We start from the raw sequence: 11,489 nt of genomic DNA on the forward strand, positions 1-11,489 counted from the left end.
ACCAAATTGCCCTTATGGGGAATAATGGTTAGTTAGTCTTTGTTTGTTGACCAAAATGCCCCTACGGGAATAATTGCTAATAAGTATGTTATTAATACGTGACACGAAAGTAATTGCTCACTCATGTATCGTATCACAATTTTACTTGTTTAAGTCACACACGATTCACAAACGAAACACGAAACATGTTACGTGCATAGGTATTATGTGCCGAGTCTAGAGACTCGTTAAACATTCCGATACTTAGAAAATCTCTTTGTTATTTTAGAACGCTAGAGAGTTTTCTACGACGCGCATCACTCGGTGATCTAGATCGGATATTCTTCGCAAACAGTGAGTTCACTTACCCCACTCTTAAACTGTTTTCAAACGTTTTTCACTTGGGGGAGATAACATACTCCGATAAACATATTTTCTGAGATAAACGCATATGAAAGATTTTGTTATAAATTATATATCACTTGTAAAGGCTAAGCGGCATACGTAACATTTGAAGTCCCACACATCGGACCGGTTAATATTTGGAATAGCGAGTCACTTTTGGGTAGTACTACTGGGTTTGACAAACCCCACCCGACGCTAAGCTCAACTGGAGGTTGAGTGGGTGTAAATTTTGGCTAACACTTACCATGGTCTGGAGGACCTGGTGACGGGCACTTGATAAACAGTCAGCTTCGGTCGCGAACCACTTAGCGATACTTGTTGTATAGATTAGCTACCTATCGATATATAATTTGACATAACACTATCTGGTAATGCAAAACACTTAAACGCTGTAACGTGGTTACACACTTAAACGCTGTAACATGGTTACACACTCAAACGCTGTAACGTGGTTACACACTCAAACGTCGTAACGGGGTTACGCAACATTTAAACGTCGTAACGAGGTTACGCAAAACGCTAAACGATTTATTTTATTTTACTTGTGAACTCACCAACCTTGTGTTGACACTTTTAGTATGTTATTCTCAGGTAGCCGAGGCGGGCGCGCGGTTTAGGAGCATGCATTAATGAAAACACTTTTATTCTGCAAACTTAATTTTAACAGTTACATTTGGTTTTAAGTCGTCCTGCGTGACGCAACTTTTGAATTAAGGTTTTACGCTTCCGCACTTACTTTCATTTAAACGTTTTTCTTTGGTTTGGTTATAACTAATGATTCCGATCCTGCCAGTTCACACCCTCTGACGGTAAAACTCCGTTAGTGGATTTTGAGGGTGTGACAGATTGGTATCAGAGCCATTGGTTATAGCGAACTAGAAACTGCATGCATACTAGACTATAACCGCGACGACCCATTAGTTATAATGATACGCACTGCATAGGTTTGTGTAGTCTTGAAATCTTATTTCTTTACCTCCTTCACTCTTACGCGCGCATATACACGGCTTACCTGTAGGAATGTCGACGCCACCCTCATCATCATCCGATTCGATGACGCATGCTCACGGGAAGGAACCGCAGTTACCTACTGCCTCGCCACCCCGTGTAGTCCCGGAACTCGAAGCTCCTGCACCAAAGAGGTACCGCCTATCCGGAGGCTTGTATGACAACAACGTTAGCTGGGAATGGTACCCCAACATGATCAGACGTATGGTCTACCGTGAACAAGTTCCCCCATTGCCTCACCCGAACCACCCTGCTTACCCTAACACCCTACCACCCATAACCGAACCCGTGGAGCGAGTTCTCGCAGCTGTCGTCTCTTGTTTGGAGCGTGATGTGGGTTACATGCGCTACACAAGAGAGAACGTTTCCAGATTGTTAAAAGACGAAACCGAGAATAAGGAGGAGATGGCCCGCATGGCGGCGGCAATGAAAGATATGCAAGGGGCTAGTGATCAACAGATGAAGGTTATGATGAAGATGCAAGCCGAAATGATAGACTTGAAAGAGCAACTCCAAGAAGCAAGGACCCGAACTGAGATAGCGTTAGAACGTTGCGATATCCTACAAATGCAACTTGCTCAGAACGCAGCAGAACCTGAGGCAGAGCCTGAGGCCGAGCCCGAGGCAGAGCCTGAAGTAGAACCTGAAGAAGATCCCGAAGAGGAGCCTGAGGAGGATCCCGAGGAAGATCCCGAGGAGGAACCCGAAGAAGAACCGGAGGAAGAACCGGCTGAGGAGGAGGCACATTCGGAAGTGTCCTCAGATGACGACATCTAGTGATGATGATACTTAGATGGAGGGGTTGTCTCCATCCTAACTATTATTTTTCTATGATTTTAAGGATTGATTGGAAATACTTTGTAGCGAATACAATGGTTTTAATCATGAATTTTTATTTAGACTAATATGTGGTTGTGATGTGATGTTGTTTCTTATTTTTTTTTTCTTTCTTACCTATTTTTTTTTTATTACATGTATGGTGTGTTGTATATGAAAGAAAAATTCATGTTTAACATTTTATACTGTGATTCTAGGAAATGGCCGGAAGAAACGCTGGACGAGGACGTGGTAACATCAGCATGACTGCAGCTGAACTCCAAACTCTGCTGAATGACCATGTTGCTGCCGCTTTAGCTGCACACGTTCAGAATCAAACAGGAGGTCCGAATGGAACACGTACCTTCAAGAACTACCTTGACTGCAAGCCCAGTACGTTTAAGGGCACTGAGGGAGCTATAGGCTTCCTGCGTTGGGCTGAGAAGGCCGAGTCGGCCTTTGAGATGTGTAATTGTCCCCCTGCCAGTAGGGTCAAATTCGCTGCTGGGACACTTGAGGATTCCGCCCTCACTTGGTGGAATTCGAACGTCCAGATCCTTGGATTGGAACTGGCTAACGCGATGAACTGGGAGGAGTTCAAAAACATGATGCGAGAGGAGTACTGTCCGAGGGAAGAAATTTCGAAGTTAGAGTCGGAGTTTTGGTCGTTGAAAATGGTGGGTTCAGAGATTGAAAGCTACACTACTCGTTCGCACGAGTTGGCAGTGATGTGTCCGCGGATGGTGGATCCGCCGAGCAAGAGAATAGAGATGTACATTGATGGGTTAGCACCACAGATTCAGGGTATGGTGACGTCTTCCAGACCAGCCACGATCCAACAAGCGATCCGTTTAGCTCACAAACTGACGGATCAAGCTGTGACCCAGGGTGCGTTACCACCAAGGGGTTCGACTGTTAAAGCCCGTGACAACCCGAGTAATGACCACGTCAGCAACAGTAACAACAACAGTAACCCGAACAGCGGAAAGAGAAAGTTTGACAACACCAGAACTTCATCCTCAAACCTCCCACCGCAACACCACTACCGTAAGCCCGAATTTACTCGGAGTTTCAACACTCAGAATCACAACAACAACAACAACGGTAGCGGGCAGGTTTCGAGCGGATATGTTGGGAAATATCCAAAGTGCAACAGGTGCAACTTTCATCATGTTGGTCAGTGTGACCGTGTCAAGTGTCAAAGATGCGGAAAGATAGGTCACCAAGCGAAGGAATGTAGAGTTGACCTTGCGGCGAAGGGTGCTCCTAAGCCACCGATGACGACTAAGGGATGTTTTGAATGCGGACAGGAAGGTCATTTCCGGAAGGATTGCCCCAAGCTGAAACAGAATGACAATAATGGGGGTAATGGAAGTGGCAGTAACGGTGGAGGAAATGGCAAAGGAAGAGCGTTTGTGATTGGATCGGGTCAAGCCCGCAGAGATCCGCATGTGGTGTCTGGTAAGTTCCCTGTAAACGATTGTTTTGCTTCTGTTTTGTTTGACACTGGAGCTGATAGGAGTTTTGTGTCAAAGGCCTTTAGCCAACTTTTAAACCTTACTCCAACCCCGTTAGACGCTAAGTTTCCTGTTGAATTAGCTAACGGTAAAACTGTAATAACAACTCATATACTTGCGGGATGTAAGTTGAAACTGTCAGGTCATGTCTTTGACATCGACCTTATTCCTTTTACGCTTAGTAGTTTCGATGTCGTTGTCGGCATGGACTGGTTATCCGAGAACCGAGCGGAGATTATATGCCATGATAAGATAGTCCATATTACCACCCCTTCTGGCGAGATCATTTCGGTCCGAGGCGAGAGAAGCGGCATGACCACCAGCGTTATTACCCTTTTGAAGGCACAGAAGTATTTACGAAAGGGTCATCCGGCAATTTTGGCGCGGATTGTTGAGAAACCCGCGGAGGAGAAACGAATTGAAGACATACCGGTTGTGCGAGACTTCCCGGAAGTTTTCCCGGAGGATTTACCTGGACTCCCTCCTATTCGTCAAGTCGAATTTCAGATCGAGTTGACACCCGGTGCAGCACCCATAGCACGAGCCCCGTATCGGCTCGCACCGGCGGAACTTCAGGAGTTGTCCACCCAGTTGCAAGATTTGTTGGATAAAGGTTTTATCCGACCTAGCTCATCGCCATGGGGAGCCCCTGTCTTGTTTGTCCGAAAGAAAGACGGGACTTTCCGAATGTGCATCGACTACCGGGAGTTGAACAAGATGACGGTCAAGAACCGTTATCCTTTACCCCGAATTGATGATTTGTTTGACCAGCTTCAGGGATCGAGTTACTACTCGAAGATCGATCTACGATCCGGTTATCACCAGGTGAGAGTGCGCGAAGAAGATATTTCAAAGACGGCTTTCAGAACACGGTATGGTCACTACGAGTTTTCAGTTATGCCTTTTGGCCTAACCAACGCACCAGCCGTATTTATGGATCTCATGAATCGAGTATGCAAGGCGTACCTCGACAAGTTTGTGATTGTTTTCATTGATGATATTCTCGTCTACTCCAAGAACGAGACTGACCACGAAGAGCACTTAAGGATAATTCTGGAACTACTGAAGAAGGAACAACTGTATGCTAAACTCTCGAAATGTGAATTTTGGCTTCGCGAGGTTCACTTTTTAGGACATGTGATCAACGAGAATGGTATCCATGTCGATCCCGGTAAGGTAGAGGCCATCAAAAACTGGGAAGCACCTAAGACTCCGACTGAGGTGCGACAATTCCTAGGACTGGCCGGCTACTATCGGCGTTTCATCGAGGGATTTTCAAAGATTGCTCAACCCCTCACCGCTTTGACTCACAAGGGCACTAAGTACAACTGGGGTGACGCGCAAGAATCCGCTTTTCAACTGTTGAAAACCAAGCTTTGTAGCGCCCCTATTTTAGCTCTCCCCGAGGGAACGGAAAACTTTGAGGTACACTGTGACGCATCTATACAAGGTCTCGGTTGTGTGCTGATGCAACTCGAGAAGGTTATAGCCTACGCCTCTAGACAACTACGGGTTCACGAGAAGAACTACACGACCCATGATTTGGAACTCGGAGCTGTGGTGTTTGCTCTTAAGATATGGAGGCATTACTTGTACGGTACCAAGTTTACCATTTACACCGACCACAAGAGTCTCCAACATATCTACGATCAGAAGGAGCTGAACATGCGACAGCGTCGTTGGGTCGAGCTGCTTAAAGATTACGATTGTGCCATCAAGTACCACCCTGGCAAGGCCAATGTGGTGGCCGACGCCCTCAGCAGAAAAGAAACAGATAAACCCAGACGGGTGAGAGCATTGCAACTTACGATTCATGCCAGCTTACCCGATCAGATTCGCGATGCGCAACTGGAAGCATTGAAAGATGATAATCTTCCATCGGAACTCATGCGGGGCATGAGCAAGCAACTTGAAACCAGATCGGACGGGGTCCGATATTTTGAGAACCGGATTTGGGTCCCACGATACGGAGAATTGAGAACTCTAGTGATGGACGAAGCTCACAAGTCCCGATATTCTATCCACCCTGGCTCAGATAAAATGTATCATGATTTAAAGGAACTTTACTGGTGGCCGAACATGAAAGCCGACATTGCCACCTACGTGAGCAAATGTTTGACTTGTGCCAGAGTCAAGATAGAATACCAGAAACCATCTGGCCTTCTGCAACAACCGGAACTCCCAATGTGGAAATGGGAACACATCTCAATGGACTTTATTACGGGTTTGCCTAAAACACCGACGGGATGCGATACCATCTGGGTGATCGTTGACCGGTTGACTAAATCGGCGCACTTCCTAGCGATTAAGGAAACAGACAAAATGGAAAGACTGACTCGTGTCTACATGAAGGAAGTAGTGTCGAGACACGGAGTGCCTGTCTCGATCATTTCCGATCGAGATTCTCGTTTTACCTCACACTTTTGGAAGTCGCTGCAAAGCGCACTGGGCACACGTCTCGATATGAGTACCGCATACCATCCTCAGACGGATGGGCAAAGTGAACGGACTATTCAGACCCTGGAGGATATGTTGCGTGCATGCGTCTTAGATTTCGGAAAAAGTTGGGAACCCCACTTACCCTTGGTAGAGTTTTCGTATAATAACAGCTACCACGCAAGTATTAAGGCAGCGCCGTTTGAAGCGCTGTACGGACGGAAGTGTCGATCGCCACTCTGCTGGGCAGAGGTGGGTGATAGCCAAATCACTGGTCCGGAACTGGTACTCGAAACCTCGGAAAAGATTGTTCAAATCTGAAATCGCATGGCAGCAGCACGAGATCGCCAAAAGAGTTACGCCGACAAGCGCCGAAAACCTCTCGAATTTCAAGTGAACGATCGGGTGTTACTCAAAGTCTCACCTTGGAAAGGTGTGGTTCGCTTTGGTAAGCGAAACAAACTCAACCCACGATATGTTGGTCCGTACCGGATAACTGAGCGCATTGGTCCGGTGGCGTACCGACTGGACCTACCAACAGAACTCAGTGGCGTACACGATGTATTCCACGTATCAAATTTGAAGAAATGCCTATCTGATGAAACCCAAGTAGTCCGGTTGGAGGAACTACAAGTTGATGAACAGTTACGGTTCATTGAGGAACCAGTCGAGGTTTTGGATTGGGAAACCAAAACGCTCAAACGCAGCAAAATTCCAATCGTTAAGGTTCGTTGGAACTCGAGACGTGGACCGGAGTTCACATGGGAACGCGAGGATCACATGATGAAAAAGTATCCTCACCTTTTTGAAGGGCGAACCAAACACCGAAAACCGCGAAACCCGGCAAACCGTCAAACATCACCGGAGGTATGAACTAAATTTCGGGACGAAATTTCTTTCTACTAGGGGATGATATGACAAACTGAAAATCTTTCTTACTTTTTCAGGCTCTCATCACGACTTGACTCAAATTTTCGGGACGAAAATTCTTTAACATGGGAATGATGTGACAATCGTCAATTTCAGGTTAACCTCGTTAACTCAACTCCGTTAATTCAAACTTTAAGATCGTTGAATCTATAACGCATACTTCATTACATTTAAACTAGGGTTTAAATGACGCTTAACACTTACTACATGTGTAGTAGTCTTTCGGGATTTGCACCGAAACGCAAACGATTGAGGAATAAACGAAGCACACTAAAACACTAATGATGTGATAACTATGTGTTAGGATTATGTGTTATATTATTGTCATGATTATGTGCAAGTTAGGATAGAATGTTCTAGAAAAACAACACTTGAAAGTAGAAGGACTAGAGTGTAACTTGTTTGTTTATAAATATATCACAAATAAACAAACCCTAACCTATTATTCTAAACCCACAAGACCCGATCGGCCCTCCCTTGTTCTCTCTTGGCTGCCGTCCACAAACACACACACATACACCATCAATTCAAGCCTTTGATTGAAGAACAAAGTGCTAGGAAGGTATATTTGATCATCCTTCACATCCTTGTTGATTGAATTTGATGTTTGTTGGGTTAATAACAAACCCTAGCTGGCCGATTTTGTTCATGCATATGATTAATATGATTGTTGTTATTTGGATAATGAATTGATAACTAGTTGATAGTATTGCATGTTAATTGTTGTGTCCTTGATTGTGAGTTCAAATAAAACCCTAATCTTGTAGGTATGGTGTAATTGATATGCATGGATAGTAGTTATAGTGTCTAGAGGGTTATATGGATGCATGATAGTTCATAGATTGTTATTATGATGAGTTTTGATGTGAACAGATTCTGGACAGAACGTATATACGATGTTTAACTGACTGTAACGAAGTGTAAACGTGAAAATTGATTGAGATTGTGGGTACTGCAGTAAACTAGGTTGAGTCTAGTTTCTATGAAGTATAAATTCGTAATTTTTGGATAAGTGGAAGTATACTTTTATGATTTTACAAAAACGTGATGCGGAGCTGAGCTGAGCTGTTAGACCTGCTGTTAGGTTATGTTGTAAATGTTATATCTCATGAACTACGAGACCAATTGGGTTGGTTCCACTTCTGGAGGTTGACTCACTGAGTTAGGAACCAAACCCAAGTGGTCTTGCATTTATTGGATTTTTCGTTTAACGGGAATTGCAAATAACATTCTGATGTGCATGAATCTGACTGATATAAGTTAGCTGTAATGTTTTGATCATTATGAACAATCTATATGGAATAAAAATAAGATAAAAGATGTTCTGGAAACCTAAGATATGTATGCTCCTGTGGTAATTTTTGGTAAATTAATTGAGACGTTATAATCGGTAAACTAGTGCAATCTTTCAAGTAGAAATTCTGTCATAACGAAACTAGCTGCTGAGTTGTATAGGAATGCATGAAATATGATAGTTTTTATATAATTGTTGTATTTTGACCAAAATACCCTTGCGGGGAATAGTTGCTAGTTGATTGCCATGAATTGACCAAATTGCCCTTATGGGGAATAATGGTTAGTTAGTCTTTGTTTGTTGACCAAAATGCCCCTACGGGAATAATTGCTAATAAGTATGTTATTAATACGTGACACGAAAGTAATTGCTCACTCATGTATCGTATCACAATTTTACTTGTTTAAGTCACACACGATTCACAAACGAAACACGAAACATGTTACGTGCATAGGTATTATGTGCCGAGTATAGAGACTCGTTAAACATTCCGATACTTAGAAAATCTCTTTGTTATTTTAGAACGCTAGAGAGTTTTCTACGACGCGCATCACTCGGTGATCTAGATCGGATATTCTTCGCAAACAGTGAGTTCACTTACCCCACTCTTAAACTGTTTTCAAACGTTTTTCACTTGGGGGAGATAACATACTCCGATAAACATATTTTCTGAGATAAACGCATATGAAAGATTTTGTTATAAATTATATATCACTTGTAAAGGCTAAGCGGCATACGTAACATTTGAAGTCCCACACATCGGACCGGTTAATATTTGGAATAGCGAGTCACTTTTGGGTAGTACTACTGGGTTTGACAAACCCCACCCGACGCTAAGCTCAACTGGAGGTTGAGTGGGTGTAAATTTTGGCTAACACTTACCATGGTCTGGAGGACCTGGTGACGGGCACTTGATAAACAGTCAGCTTCGGTCGCGAACCACTTAGCGATACTTGTTGTATAGATTAGCTACCTATCGATATATAATTTGACATAACACTATCTGGTAATGCAAAACACTTAAACGCTGTAACGTGGTTACACACTTAAACGCTGTAACATGGTTACACACTCAAACGCTGTAACGTGGTTACACACTCAAACGTCGTAACGGGGTTACGCAACATTTAAACGTCGTAACGAGGTTACGCAAAACGCTAAACGATTTATTTTATTTTACTTGTGAACTCACCAACCTTGTGTTGACACTTTTAGTATGTTATTCTCAGGTAGCCGAGGCGGGCGCGCGGTTTAGGAGCATGCATTAATGAAAACACTTTTATTCTGCAAACTTAATTTTAACAGTTACATTTGGTTTTAAGTCGTCCTGCGTGACGCAACTTTTGAATTAAGGTTTTACGCTTCCGCACTTACTTTCATTTAAACGTTTTTCTTTGGTTTGGTTATAACTAATGATTCCGATCCTGCCAGTTCACACCCTCTGACGGTAAAACTCCGTTAGTGGATTTTGAGGGTGTGACATAAAATAAAATAACATAGATCTTTGAATGTCCCGAAAGTACGTCACAAATAGGAAATATGACAAGGACACTTATATATAGGATGTACTAGCGGCGTATCCACCACGCCCTTATCATATTGTATTTGCCTCGTTCTCCAAAAATCATTCCAAGTTCCAAGTTATTTCACACAATCGGACTTATTATATTTTCTATGCGAGGACTTTGATAATTACGTGTCGACCCATAATGACCTCTATCGTCGGATGGTCCATATAACTTGCTCTATTGTGTGATTTAAGACATAGACTTTATAATTACATAAAATTCTCATATAGAACGTTGAAAATAAAAAAAATAATGAATTTAAAGGTTAATCATTACTAAAACATATTGATAGACCATTCTGACCAAGGACGACGCGAAATACTAAGTCAAGTAAATAAAATCATCGAGTCTAAACCAAGTAAACGATTTAAAAAATGAAATAAACGAGGTAATGAAGTTAAAGAATGACGCATTTAGAATTATGAACATCGTAACATGTGATTGAAATAATGGAGTCGGGAATAACGTGGTAAGCAAATGTAGCATTTAACCAACGAAGTATGAACATGTAGATTGATAATGCATTTGGGTTTGAGAATAGCTTAGATAAACGAAACTTTTTATGTATCAAAGTACCATGATGTTTAACAAATGGAATCTCCGAAAGAATGCAGCGCAATTAACGGTAACATTGAGGTGAAACGAAGTGAACATTACAACAAATAAATTAATAATTTGAAATAAAACGGATAAACGAAATTCTATATTCACATTATTAAAATCCATTTAAGTTTGTGAAAGAAAAGTTACAATAGCAACCTTGAGTTAGTCAAAGTAAACAATTGAAATTTCGAAATCAAAATAGAGCATTGATTCCAGATTGATGAAATCAAGAACAACATAATGATTCAAATAAAACATCGAGTGAAAGAGAAGTACACAAATAAACAAAAAAAAATTATGTAAAAATATAGCATAACATAAACTCGGCATATACATGGGACACAGTCCCGGTTCTAAGTAAACGAATTCGTTTGGAGAGAACCGGTCACCGATAGTAAAATGTAGAAATAAAATGCAAATACGGTTTCTATTAGGTAACTATGTACACATACATGTTCATAGTCTCAATTTCCACATAACGGTTACGTTGATGGGAAATTGGTCATATATCCCGAGATTGAAATAACATGCGCAAACCGATTCAATAATGCGACTAAGAATGATGTACAAATTTGCGTTTCGTAAAATACAAATGAACATTGGTCAAGGATCAATGAAAAATCGAAATAAACTTCGTAAAAAAAATCACTTTGGGTAAGTCCGAAAAATACGCGAATGAGAAGTTAAAGAAAAGAAAAATGCAGCTTGCGACGTTTGTCTTTCTCGAGTATCGGTTTGTGGTATGAAAGTTGACGTGGGAGGTGGTGCCATGATTTCTTAGCCGAAACTCATTGGCGTTAACGGAGGGGAAAGAAAAGAATGAATATAATATATATTTTAAATTTATAAAAATCGGTTGTAAATTGTGATGCTTTTATATCTCATGATAAAATATAATTTATTCTATTTTATTTAGGCAAAAAGTTTTTAGCT

Source organism: Bidens hawaiensis, unplaced genomic scaffold (assembly GCF_021521415.1).
Source record: "Bidens hawaiensis isolate Kalapana, Puna unplaced genomic scaffold, B.hawaiensis_p1.1 tig00000820_1, whole genome shotgun sequence".
NCBI classification, from domain to species: Eukaryota; Viridiplantae; Streptophyta; class Magnoliopsida; order Asterales; family Asteraceae; genus Bidens; species Bidens hawaiensis.